The following is a 13,651-nucleotide window of genomic DNA, read 5'->3' as shown; positions in this document are numbered from 1 at the left end:
GTCGGCCAACATTGTGTTTTTTTTTCTTATTTCTTCAGAGTACTTTCAATTTATTTCACATCATAGCGAAACAATGACATACAGTTTGTAGGAATTAATTAAAATACTCTATATAGACAGAGTTTAGACAATATTTTAGGAAAATATCGATGTTTTAAGAAAAATTCAAGTGCAATTTTGAGGGGGGGGGGGGGGTGGGGGGGGGGGGGGTTGTAGGCTGAGGTGTGACGTCATTTTAATGTTTGGGGTCTGGCTTTTTGTGACGATGTGTGACGGAGGGGAGGGGGGGGGAGGTAAAAATCGTCAAAAAAAAAGACGTCATTTATGGATGACCCATATATATATATATATATATATATATATATATATATATATATATATATATATATATATATATATATATATATATATATATATATATATGATATGGTATTTGAAACACTTCTGATTCCGGGGACGAAGAGGGGGGGATGCACTCTTGATATCTTTGACGAATAGTCAATGTAGGGGCCTATATCATTTTTTACATACACTTTGACGCTGCTCACTTCTCGAATTATGGTCTCAGCTATTAGAGCTCTCTTTTATAGAAATAAAGAACAGCATATATTATTTTATTGGGGTTTCCCCATATGAAATGTTATTATGGGTGAAGGAACTACGCCAGTATATTTAATTTATTTTTTTCCAAGCTTTTATTGATTCCTCGGTTGCTGTTTTGTCTTTATATTTCTGGATATTATTTAACTGGATTACTTTCTTTTGTTGTCGTGCTTCGTTTGTCAAGTGTCGAAATTGGCGAGCAAAATTTGTGCCACTTCTATTGGACGGATTTATTTCAAACTTGACACGTCAGTACTGACCAGGTGACAATACAGTGTGGTATAGAATTGGACTTAATTGATGTTAATTTTGTTTTAAAAGAAATCAATTAACGATTGATTAATAAAGCAGTAGCGTAGCGAGGGGGGGGGCGGGGGGGGGCATATGTCCCCGGGCGCCGAACTTAGGGGGCGCCAATATGGGTTGGAAAAATAAATTGAAAGGTTGAGGGGGGTGCAAATTGAAAGTTTGAGGGGGGGGGGTGCAAATAAAAATCTCGAGGTGGGGGGGGGTGGTGCAAATCGAAAGTTTGAGGGGGGGGGGGTGCAAATAAAAATCTCGAGGGTGGGGTGTGCAAATCGAAAAGTTTGTCCCCGGGAGCCGGGAAGGGTCGCTACTCCTCTGTAATAAAGTACTTATTTTCAGAGCTATTGTACACACAAGTTTTTAGTTACGAGACACCATTAAATATGAAGTATTAAAATAACATTAAATGAACAAGCTTTTATGTATACACTATAAAGTAGAAAATAAAATCATTTTATTTTAGTATTTAATAATGCAACACCATTTAAATAACTAGCCTCACAATTGTTAAAATTAAATTAGCTTATGGTCGTGTATTCAACCAATTGATGTACATAAACCTCTTTCAAAATTATATCTTTTGTTTTTATATTTAATTATTTTAAACTCATGCTTAAAGAAAAAGTTTAAATAACGAACAAACTCCTTATGATTTATATATATATATATATATATATATATATATATATATATATATATATATATATATATATATATATATATATATATGTATATAATGTGTTGTTGTGTTATATTATATTGTACATGAGCAACAAAATTGTGATCATCCAGATCGAGGCTAGAACTACAAGAGAACTTGAAGGTCCCATCTGGCAACTCTATATGAAAGTCCATGTGTCCAGTCACATTCAGACTGATGTTGTATGGAGGCTGTTCTGGTCTGTTAAATATTGTTTCATTTAACAGTAACTTGTTAAATACGAAACAAAATTAGATATTCTATAATCAGTATTTTTTAAAAATACACTTGAAATATGGCCATTACACGATTAGTAAATAGATACATTAATCACACATTAAGTAATTAGTTATACATGCTTTAATGGTAAAACATTGATAGCTAATTTAAAGTAGATAACATGAAGACTAAAAATATGGACAATTTGGTGATGGCTGAGGAACTTTGCCCAGAAAAATCAAAGACATGCCTGGAACTAACTGGCCCCCGAACTGAAATTTTATAGTTAATGCGGCCCTCGGACTGAAAAGTTTGGAGACCCCTGGTCTAGAGTCTAGAAAAATAAATATTTTTGTCTAATTTCTGTAAGGGGATATAACCGATCAAAGCTGCATTTCCAAAAATATGAACTAAGTAGTTTCCCTTTAATTGCAACACTTCCTTAATTCTGTCTCCCCTTCTCCCGCCCCTCCCACTACACATCGTCTCAAAAGTCACAACCTACGTACAAAAGTTATGATTAAGATAAAGCTTATGTAATATGTAATAGCTTATATAACGTACAGTTTAAAAAAATCAGTTCACAAGCGTGTCTCTAAAAATACCCCTTAAATACGAAATTAAATTTAAAACTCGTATATAAAATTGCATAAAACAAACCAAATAGTTCATTTTGAGTATCTGATGAAAAATATTTAGTAGAAGCTACTGCGGTCTCGTCATTATAATAACCTGCGAGGGCATTCTTGCTGCACTGATTTTATCTACTTTATTTGTTGTTAATTTGTGTGTGTGGTGTGTGTTGTGTATGTATGTGTATATATGTGTATATGTATGTGTATGTGTATGTTTAAGAAAAGGACGAAGACATTGAATACAGCCCATTTAATTACCCCCACCGCACACACACACAAAACTCAGTGCTATGTCTATCATTAGGATTTATATCTAAAAATATAATTCACTGTTGACTTTGTTCTAGTCATATCTCACCATGATGACTACAATAAATAAAACATTGTTGTCAGATTTCATATTGATATCAACAACATAACAAACTTTAAATTGGGTTTATTAAATACTTAATTGTGATTTTAAAAACGTATTTTAAAATAGGCCTACTCAGTGTAAAATATTATTTAATCTTTAATGTTACAACTCTATTTTAGTAATACTAATATGTATACTGTTAAGACTCGCGATACATTTGACTTATATAAAAAATTGTTATACTAAAACAATAAATAAAACCCTAAACAAACGAATGAGATGAGTTAATGAAATGATTAATCTTTATATTATGTAAATCCTTTACGGCTTTTAGAAATCCTTCAATATTTTAATTCTCAGATGATATGAGACAGATATTGCGATGACGCTAAACAAAAACAAAGGGAATTAATATAAAAAAAAAAACTTACATGAAATATGTTTTTCAAATATATTCAATGTTATTCTCTGAAAAAAGTTTATTCTCTTAAAGTTTTGATGAATATATTTAATTTGTCTTTTAGGCAATACAATTTGAACAATCAAATTTAAAACAAAATTTCTTGTTGAAAAATGACTGCAGCTAAAAACTATAAATAGTAGAAACATTGAAAGTAGCAGTATTTATAATATTAAAATAATTCTATAACTGCAGGGTTAGAAATTGACTAGAGCTTGTAAATGATGCGAGCAACGACTGCTATCTTCTATAAGGATACTGACGTCACAATCTTTAAACCCAATCACCCAGGCGCAACTAAGACCTCTTCCACCAATGTCAAGGTAGCTTAATACTTAATATCATTACTCATCCTCTCAAACAACCAATCATATTACCGACGTGCCGCTTACCGGGTTTCAGGACGAGGAGGTGGAGCAAATCGCTCTGAGCGAGAATTGAGAATATTTTTAAACGTTTTTTCCCGTTTTGTTAAACGGGTTTTTCCGGATTTACCTAGATATAGATAATAATAATAATATAATAAGATAATATATATATTTTTTAAAGATAACACTATTTTATTTTTGGTCCTCTGAGGTTTAGTTGACAGCATCTGTATGTCTGTGTGTGTGTGTGTGTGTCTGTGTGTCTGTGTGTCTGTGAACACGACTACAAATACTTGCTTTGAAAGTCGATCAGTAGTAACTTGCTATCTCTAAAAGACAATTACCTACCACTTTCTTAGTCTGCTGTTGGCACTTAGGCAAAAATCACTCAACCATGGAAACATCGGTCGCCGTTGTAGGTCAAGTAATAGGACGATCGCTATAAAACATAAACAAAAAACTTTTGTACTAATAATCTGTAAGTTCGTCCTCTTGAATATTGTTTGACTCGAGACTCCAGGTTTAGCCTGTTGTTGACCACCGTTTCTATACGTTTACAGCCTGTTAAGCTTTTTGATTTGGGCGGTTACAAGCGACTTTATTCCTGGGTTTTCCTATCAAGAAAACAAGGATCGTGAGTGCTTTTTTTCAACTATTTTGTTTTTTTTTCAGACTTCCAGGAGCTTGCTTCGGTTTGGGGAGCGTCATTGCTACTTTAAGCTCCTACATGCTATAGGGCTACCAATCGGCTACCATATGATAAAATCCAGTGAATAAGATCATATACATTATGAAATTTCGTCCACCTAACTGAAACAGTCCCATTTTATCGGTATTTTAGAAAACAGAATTACAGTAAAGTACCACTTCCGAATATCGGGGGTGACTCAAAAATTGAAAGTATAATATCTTATATATATATATATATATATATATATATATATATATATATATATATATATATATATATATATATATATATATATATATATATATATATATATATATATATATATAATTTAACTCAATGAAATGGCACTCAAGTTATCGTGTTTCCACGGAAATAGGCTATAGTAGTATCATTTCCGAGAAAAGCAAATAGTTCAAAATTTGAAAGAAACTTGTGAATGCACTATAATACCTATTGTCAAATTTTGTCCACCGAACCTCAGCTCCAGTCAAGTAGTTGGCGTTTTCCAGTTCCCGGAAATCGCTCAAAAGTTGATATTCATAGTTTAAATTTTGTCAACATAATTGAAACTTACTGAAGTTTACGTGTTAACAGACATACATACAAAATTGTTGAAATAAGTTTTCCCTACTCAGGGAGCTGTAAAATGTCGATTTTTTTGCACGATTACAATACTTTCACTATACTTCCTCTATACTTAGAATATGTGAAAGTAAAAAAAAAGTGTAACCCCATGTTTCCTTTCTGTTGTTGTTAGAGGTCTAACGGGTGCTTAGCGAGTAGATAAAAAAAAAATAAAACAGTAGACTGAAACACCACACCAAGAGAAAAAAATATGCCTAACAAAAATAAACTGCCTGACCTTTGACCAAGCCACAGGTCAGCGTCTCTTGAGATAACCGAGGTCTTTGAATCAGCACCAGCTAGACATGATTCTAGCAGGAAAGGCCGACATGAGGATTTTCTCTTAACACCTAACTTTCATAGCGCCGACTGCGCCACAGATCACACCCTAGGTTGCTCTAAAATACATTTCATGCCGAAGAAAATCGTTGCAAAAGATGATCCCCGCTTAACCACCTCTGGTACAGACAAACCCGACTTTTTAGTCAAAGCATGAATATATGTATTACAGTAACATTGTACTTTGACAAAGAGCAAAGGCTTTTACAGAACTTTTAATTTACTTCAAGAATTGTAATAGAGAGTGGCAGCTGTCAATTGGCATTCAAACTATTTGGTCGTGATTTCATCTTTACATCCGCACATTTTACACCAAATTTTTTTCCGGTATATCTAATATATAAAGCTCAGTTCTGTTTGTAATAAACCGGGAGTGATCTCCCCTAAACTTTCTCGAATATTCTAATATAACATTACGTGGGATGTCAACTCGGAATATAGACATGATTTTTGTTTACTTAAACTTTTAAAAATAGAATAAAATTTAGTAGAAAAAAAAATTGCGCACCAAGCGAGCACCAAAACCAAATGTGCGTTATAGTACTCAATATTATTAGTACTTTATAAATTTACATGCGTTTTTTGAGAAATCGGAAATAGCGTAAATTAGTACTTCCATCAACGGAAATTACTCAAAATTTGATAGAAGGTAGAGAATTAGATCTTTTACTTACATGTGAAATTTCATTTATCTATCTGAAATAGTACTCAAGTTATAGGCTTTTGAAAAATTCAAAGTAGAAAAAGTACCACTTCCGGTTATCGGAAATCGCTCAAAAGTTGATACGGATCTACGATTTTGATATAATATATATGAAATTTCATCAACCTAGCTGTAACGGTACTCAAGTTATCGTGTTTACACACGGACACACAGACACACACACACACACAGACATACGGACAAGATTGCAAAATTATGTTTTTCCGTATCAGTGAGGTGTAAAACGTCGAGATCTGTAAAAATCTCGATTTTTTTTTTGCACGATTACAATACTTTCACTATACTTCGTATATACGAGAAAGTAATAAGAAGAAAATATAATTGTAAAAAAAAATTGGCTTTGTCTTTTTAAAAATTTCACAATATATTTAAAAATAGAAATACAAGAATGCAAGAATGGATAATCAAAAACCTCGTTTCTAGATTCAGATATCAAGTTCATTTTCCCATTTAAAAAAATCAGAGCTATTCGAAATGATGGATGGGTAGATCTAGATTTGTTTGATTTTTTTTGCATCATCCGTCAGTCTCCTAGCTGTGTTCTGTCTACCAGCTGTTCTATCTACTAGCTGTTCTGTCTACTAGCTGTTCTATCTACTGTTCTATCTACTGTTCTGTCTACCAGCTGTTCTATCTACCAGCTGTTCTATCTACTAGCTGTTCTGCCTACTAGCTGTTCTATCTACTGTTCTAACTACTGTTCTGTCTACCAGCTGTTCTATCTACCAGCTGTTCTGTCTACCAGCTGTTCTATCTATCAGCTGTTCTGTCTACCAGCTGTTCTATCTACTGTTCTGTCTACCAGCTGTTCTATCTACCAGCTGTTCTATCTACTGTTCTGTCTACCAGCTGTTCTATCTACCAGCTGTTCTGTCTACTAGCTGTTCTATCTACCAGCTGTTCTGTCTACCAGCTGTTCTATCTACCAGCTGTTCTGTCTACTAGCTGTTCTATCTACTAGCTGTTCTGTCTACTGTTCTAACTTCTGTTCTGTCTACTGTTCTGTCTACTAGCTGTTCTGTCTACCAGCTGTTCTATCTACTGTTCTGTCTACCAGCTGTTCTATCTACCAGCTGTTCTGTCTACCAGCTGTTCTACCTACTGTTCTGTCTACCAGCTGTTCTATCTACCAGCTGTTCTGTCTACCAGCTGTTCTATCTACCAGCTGTTCTGTCTACCAGCTGTTCTATCTACTGTTCTGTCTACCAGCTGTTCTGTCTACCAGCTGTTCTGTCTACCAGCTGTTCTATCTACTAGCTGTTCTGTCTACCAGCTGTTCTATCTACTAGCTGTTCTGTCTACTAGCTGTTCTATCTACTGTTCTATCTACTGTTCTGTCTACCAGCTGTTCTATCTACTGTTCTATCTACTGTTCTGTCTACCAGCTGTTCTATCTACTGTTCTGTCTACTGTTCTGTCTACCAGCTGTTCTATCTACTGTTCTATCTACTGTTCTGTCTACCAGCTGTTCTATCTACCAGCTGTTCTGTCTACCAGCTGTTCTATCTACTGTTCTGTCTACCAGCGGTTCTATCTACCAGCTGTTCTGTCTACCAGCGGTTCTATCTACCAGCTGTTCTATCTACTGTTCTATCTACTGTTCTGTCTACCAGCGGTTCTATCTACTAGCTGTTCTGTCTACTGTTCTGTCTACCAGCTGTTCTATCTACCAGCTGTTCTGTCTACCAGCTGTTCTACCTACTGTTCTGTCTACCAGCTGTTCTATCTACCAGCTGTTCTGTCTACCAGCTGTTCTATCTACCAGCTGTTCTGTCTACCAGCTGTTCTGTCTACCAGCTGTTCTGTCTACCAGCTGTTCTATCTACTAGCTGTTCTGTCTACCAGCTGTTCTATCTACTAGCTGTTCTGTCTACTAGCTGTTCTATCTACTGTTCTATCTACTGTTCTGTCTACCAGCTGTTCTATCTACTGTTCTATCTACTGTTCTGTCTACCAGCTGTTCTATCTACTGTTCTGTCTACTGTTCTGTCTACCAGCTGTTCTATCTACTGTTCTATCTACTGTTCTGTCTACCAGCTGTTCTATCTACCAGCTGTTCTGTCTACCAGCTGTTCTATCTACTGTTCTGTCTACCAGCGGTTCTATCTACCAGCTGTTCTGTCTACCAGCGGTTCTATCTACTAGCTGTTCTGTCTACTAGCTGTTCTATCTACTAGCTGTTCTGTCTACCAGCTGTTCTATCTACTGTTCTATCTACTGTTCTGTCTACCAGCGGTTCTATCTACCAGCTGTTCTATCTACTAGCTGTTCTATCTACCAGCTGTTCTATCTACTAGCTGTTCTGTCTACTAGCTGTTCTGTCTACCAGCGGTTCTATCTACCAGCGGTTCTATCTACCAGCGGTTCTATCTACTAGCTGTTCTGTCTACTGTTCTGTCTACCAGCTGTTCTATCTACTGTTCTGTCTACCAGCGGTTCTATCTACTAGCTGTTCTGTCTACCAGCTGTTCTATCTACTAGCTGCTCTGTCTACTAGCTGTTCTATCTACTGTTCTATCTACTGTTCTGTCTACCAGCTGTTCTATCTACTAGCTGTTCTGTCTAGTGCAGTTAACACTAACAGTGGGTAAGAAAATATTTCCCAGACATTAAAAAGAAAAAAAAGCGTAATACTTTAAAGTGTATTAAGACGCAACTTTCCTCATCTTTGTGTAGGAAATTGTGCTTTTTTAAAATGGTCACTCATGCACATCCGATGTTTTCCGTGCAGATGAAAGACAACTATAGAACGAAAGACTTTAGAGTGACCGCCCTTTGTACGCTTACAATCCTTGCTTTGGCAAGGTTTTGCAATAAAATATTAAATCTGTTTTGAACGCAGGATTTTTAGCGAATGCAGGATGGGAAATTTTATAATTTTTTTATGTTTTGAAATATGTGCAAGTTATTTTTATTTTCAACATAATCAAATATTAGGAACTAGAATCTAGAACTTAATGGGAAAATTAATTTTTTTAACACTTGCCGATTTTTTTTTCACCTAATAGAATCTTTGACGTTAGTTAGGAACAAGTACGCAGCGCATATGACAATAGAGTCCTTTCATATGACGTCACGTCCGTTCGTGATACCTACGCCCGCCGCCACAGTGGTGTACACCAGACGTAAACACAATCAGCTGTTCGCCAGCGCTGGACGTGTTCACCAGCGCTGGACGCGTTCACTGTATGTAAAGAACCGCACCCGCGGAAAAGGAAAACTACGTTAAAAAACTTGAACTCTTAGGAAATGAAGATCCTTATACTGTTATTGACAGTTTCGTATAAATAAATATGTGTACACAATTTCTAAATAAAAATACTGTTAGTAATACTGTTTGCGTTTAGAGTTAAAGTAGCGGAATCTGATCAAATACAGTTCTCGATACTTTGTTTCAGTTAAGGACAGTAAAATAATAAACTTCATTTTAATTATAAAAGATAACTATTAATAAAACAAATATGCTCGACCTTCACAAATACTTATAGTAAAAGACAAAGTCAAAAGTAATAGGCTAAAAAGAATAATAAGATCTAATAGTAGGCCTAATACCTGGCTCTGCTGGGTAGACATAGAATCTAGAATCTACTTCTTTGCTTAAATTTAATTACTTTAGATCTACATTCGATTCAAAATACACCCATAATAAATCAAAAGTAGTCATAATAGGCCTAATAAACCATTTAATTGTCTCTAAGATCTAAAATCTCGCTCTATTATCTAATCATTTTTTTAGCAAACGAAATTTTCTGAAATTGAAATAGATTATATGACTAGACTTAGATCTAGAATCTGCTACTTAAATTAAATTGTAAAAACTTTATACAAGCATGTAGTTGATATTATTGTAGTAGAAGGCTTTAATAAATTACTAACCTAAGGCCTACCTACTTTGTTGTCTTTTTACAGCAATATGTATCTGATACTGGACTGAGTTTAATTAAATTCAAATTCATATCTAGTAATTGGTCTACTAAGTTTTTGTAGCCTAGTAGTACAATCTAGATCATACCAGCCAACAACAAATAACCACATTATTATTATTTGGTTAATGATTAGGCTAATTTTTTTTTTAAATCCACTGTTTATAAAAGAAACAAATCAAGCTAGAAACATTATAAGTGAGATGGTTTAGAATAATAACAATGGATCCAGTCTACAATTGATACAATTGCAGGTCTACATAGGGCCTACAGTCTAGTAGTTTACAGTAGGCACCTAGTGTGTAGCTAGTATACTAGTGTGTAGCTGTCCAGAGTTAAGATTCTTAATGCCTTAATGCTTTCCCCTGATAAGCCATGTGTGCTATAAATGACATAACATGACACCGAGGTGAGAAGTGTTGAGGGGAGAGCAGTGGGACTTTCCCCTTTGTTCTCCCTGCTGGGCCCTGAGGGTCAAAATTATATAAGAAATACTATCTCTGTGGGGCTGGGTATCACGGAGGTGAGACATTTTCAGGGGAGGGCAGGGCAGACTCCTCTTTGGTTTTATTGTGGGCTAGATACAGGTGGGGGCAGCCATCATGAGGGTTGAACGTCAGTATTAATGTGTCTGATTACTTCCCTGCTGGATTATAAGGGTCTTAAATTGTATAACATGCTACCCAGATTGGTTATTACCCATGGATTATATTAGCCGTTGTAGTGTGGGTTTTGTAGGAGTTAAGTGGTCTCACGTTTGCTACAGTAGATAACCTATAATATATTACTGCATTTGATCAGCTTCGTCTACTTAAACTCTAAACGCAAACGGTATTACTAACAGTATTTTTATTTAGAAATTTCGGCCACATATTTATATTATCCACGAAACTGTCAATAACTGTATAAGGATCTTCAAATCCTAAGAGTTCAAGTTTTTTAACATATTTTTCCTTTTCCGCGGGCGCGATTCTTTACAGCCGTTCCAGTGTTTATTGTTTTGTTAAAGAAATTTTTTTTTGGTTGAGTCGTCAGTTGTTGGGTTTTATAAGAGGGAATAGTTTTTTTTCTGTGGGAACTGTAGCCCTTTAGTGTAAGATAGCTATGGGGCTACAGTTAGCCTTGGTCCCTAGAGTTAGATAGATGGGCTATGGGGCTACAGTTAGCCCTGGTCCCTATTTTTGGTTTGATGGGCTATGGGGCTACAGTTAGCCCTGGTCCCTAGAGTTAGATAGATGGGCTATGGGGCTACAGTTAGCCCTGGTCCCTATTTTTGGTTTGATGGGCTATGGGGCTACAGTTAGCCCTGGTCCCTAGAGTTAGATAGATGGGCTATGGGGCTACAGTTAGCCCTGGTCCCTATTTTTGGTTTGATGGGCTATGGGGCTACAGTTAGCCCTGGTCCCTAGAGTTAGATAGATGGGCTATGAGGCTACAGTTAGCCTTGGTCCCTAGAGTTAGATAGATGGGCTATGGGGCTACAGTTAGCCTTGGTCCCTAGAGTTAGATAGATGGGCTATGGGGCTACGGTTAGCCTTGGTCCCTAGAGTTAGATAGATGGGCTATGGGGCTACAGTTAGCCCTGGTCCCTATTTTTGGTTTGATGGGCTATGGGGCTACAGTTAGCCTTGGTCCCTAGAGTTAGATAGATGGGCTATGGGGCTACAGTTAGCCCTGGTCCCTAGAGTTAGATAGATGGGCTTTGGGGATACAGTTAGCCCTGGTCCCTATTTTTGGTTTGAGGGGCTATGGGGCTACAGTTAGCCCTGGTCCCTAGAGTTAGATAGATAGGCTATGGGGCTACAGTTAGCACTGGTCCCTAGAGTTAGATAGATGGGCTATGGGGCTACAGTTAGCCTTGGTCCCTAGAGTTAGATAGATGGGCTATGGGGCTACAGTTAGCCCTGGTCCCTATTTTTGGTTTGATGGGCTATGGGGCTACAGTTAGCCCTGGTCCCTATAGTTAGATAGATGGGCTATGGGGCTACAGTTAGCCCTGGTCCCTATTTTTGGTTTGATGGGCTATGGGGCTACAGTTAGCCTTGGTCCCTAGAGTTAGATAGATGGGCTATGGGGCTACGGTTAGCCTTGGTCCCTAGAGTTAGATAGATGGGCTATGGGGCTACAGTTAGCCCTGGTCCCTATTTTTGGTTTGATGGGCTATGGGGCTACAGTTAGCCTTGGTCCCTAGAGTTAGATAGATGGGCTATGGGGCTACAGTTAGCCCTGGTCCCTAGAGTTAGATAGATGGGCTTTGGGGATACAGTTAGCCCTGGTCCCTATTTTTGGTTTGAGGGGCTATGGGGCTACAGTTAGCCCTGGTCCCTAGAGTTAGATAGATAGGCTATGGGGCTACAGTTAGCACTGGTCCCTAGAGTTAGATAGATGGGCTATGGGGCTACAGTTAGCCCTGGTCCCTAGAGTTAGATAGATGGGCTATGGGGCTACAGTTAGCCCTGGTCCCAAGAGTTAGATAGATGGGCTATGGGGCTACAGTTAGCCTTGGTCCCTAGAGTTAGATAGATGGGCTATGGGGCTACAGTTAGCCCTGGTCCCTAGAGTTAGATAGATGGGCTATGGGGCTACAGTTAGCCCTGGTCCCTAGAGTTAGATAGATGGGCTATGGGGCTACAGTTAGCCCAGGCCGCTATTGTTAGTGGTAGGACACCATACAGGTCTCTTAATTCTCTTAATACTGCCAGATCAGCAAGTATTTTGTTTTATAAGGGACGTCCGTACTCGAGGAATATCACGTGATAGCTCTACGAATGGAGGGGGTAGGGGCAGAGAACTTGTGGGTTTTTATGATAATGGTGCGTTAATGAGTTCATTATTATCTAGCGCTAGAACCAGTGCCACTTAAGAAATGGAAGGGAATGCTAACTGTACACTCATGATTAAGAATACGTACTGTCTAGTTTTTTTTTCATTGTCATTTATTGAAAAACCGGGAGTGATCTCCCCTAAACTTTCTCGAATATTTTTATATAAAATAACAGTGGATGGGAACTCGGGCTATAGACATGATTTTTAATCCATTTTAAATACTTAAAAGTTTTAAAAATAGAATGAAATCTCGTAGACAAATTAATTGCACACCAAGTGAACGCGAAATAAAAAAGCGCATAATAGTGCGCCATATTATTAGTACTTTTAAAATTTACATTAGTTTTTTGAGAAATCGGAAGTAGCGTAAATTACTACTTCCGGTCAACGGAAATTACTCAAAATTTAACAGAAGGTAGAGAATTAGATCTCTTACTTACATGTGAAATTTCATTTATCTATCTGAAATAGTACTCAATTTATAGGCTTTTGAAAAATTCAAAGTAGAAAAAGTACCACTTCCGGTTATCGGAAATCGCTCAAAAGTTGATACGGATCTACGATTTTGATAAAATACTTATATATGAAATTTCATCAACCTAGCAGTAACGGTACTCAAGTTATCGTGTTTACACACGGACACACAGACACACAGACACACAGACACACACACACACAGACATACGGACAAGATTGCAAAATTATGTTTTTCCGTATCAGTGAGGTGTAAAACGTCGAGATTTGTAAAAATCTCGATTTTTTTAATGCACGATTACAATACTTTCTCTATACTACGTATATACGAGAAAGTAAAAATACATGTTTGTCGTTGGTCTTGGATGGATTTAAGTGTTAGAGAATTATCGTGCGCATTTGTC

Source organism: Physella acuta, unplaced genomic scaffold, assembly GCF_028476545.2.
Source record: "Physella acuta isolate Inbredline_101_S28 unplaced genomic scaffold, ASM2847654v3 ptg001710l, whole genome shotgun sequence".
NCBI lineage: Eukaryota > Metazoa > Mollusca > Gastropoda > Physidae > Physella > Physella acuta.
This window is presented reverse-complemented; position numbering follows the sequence as displayed.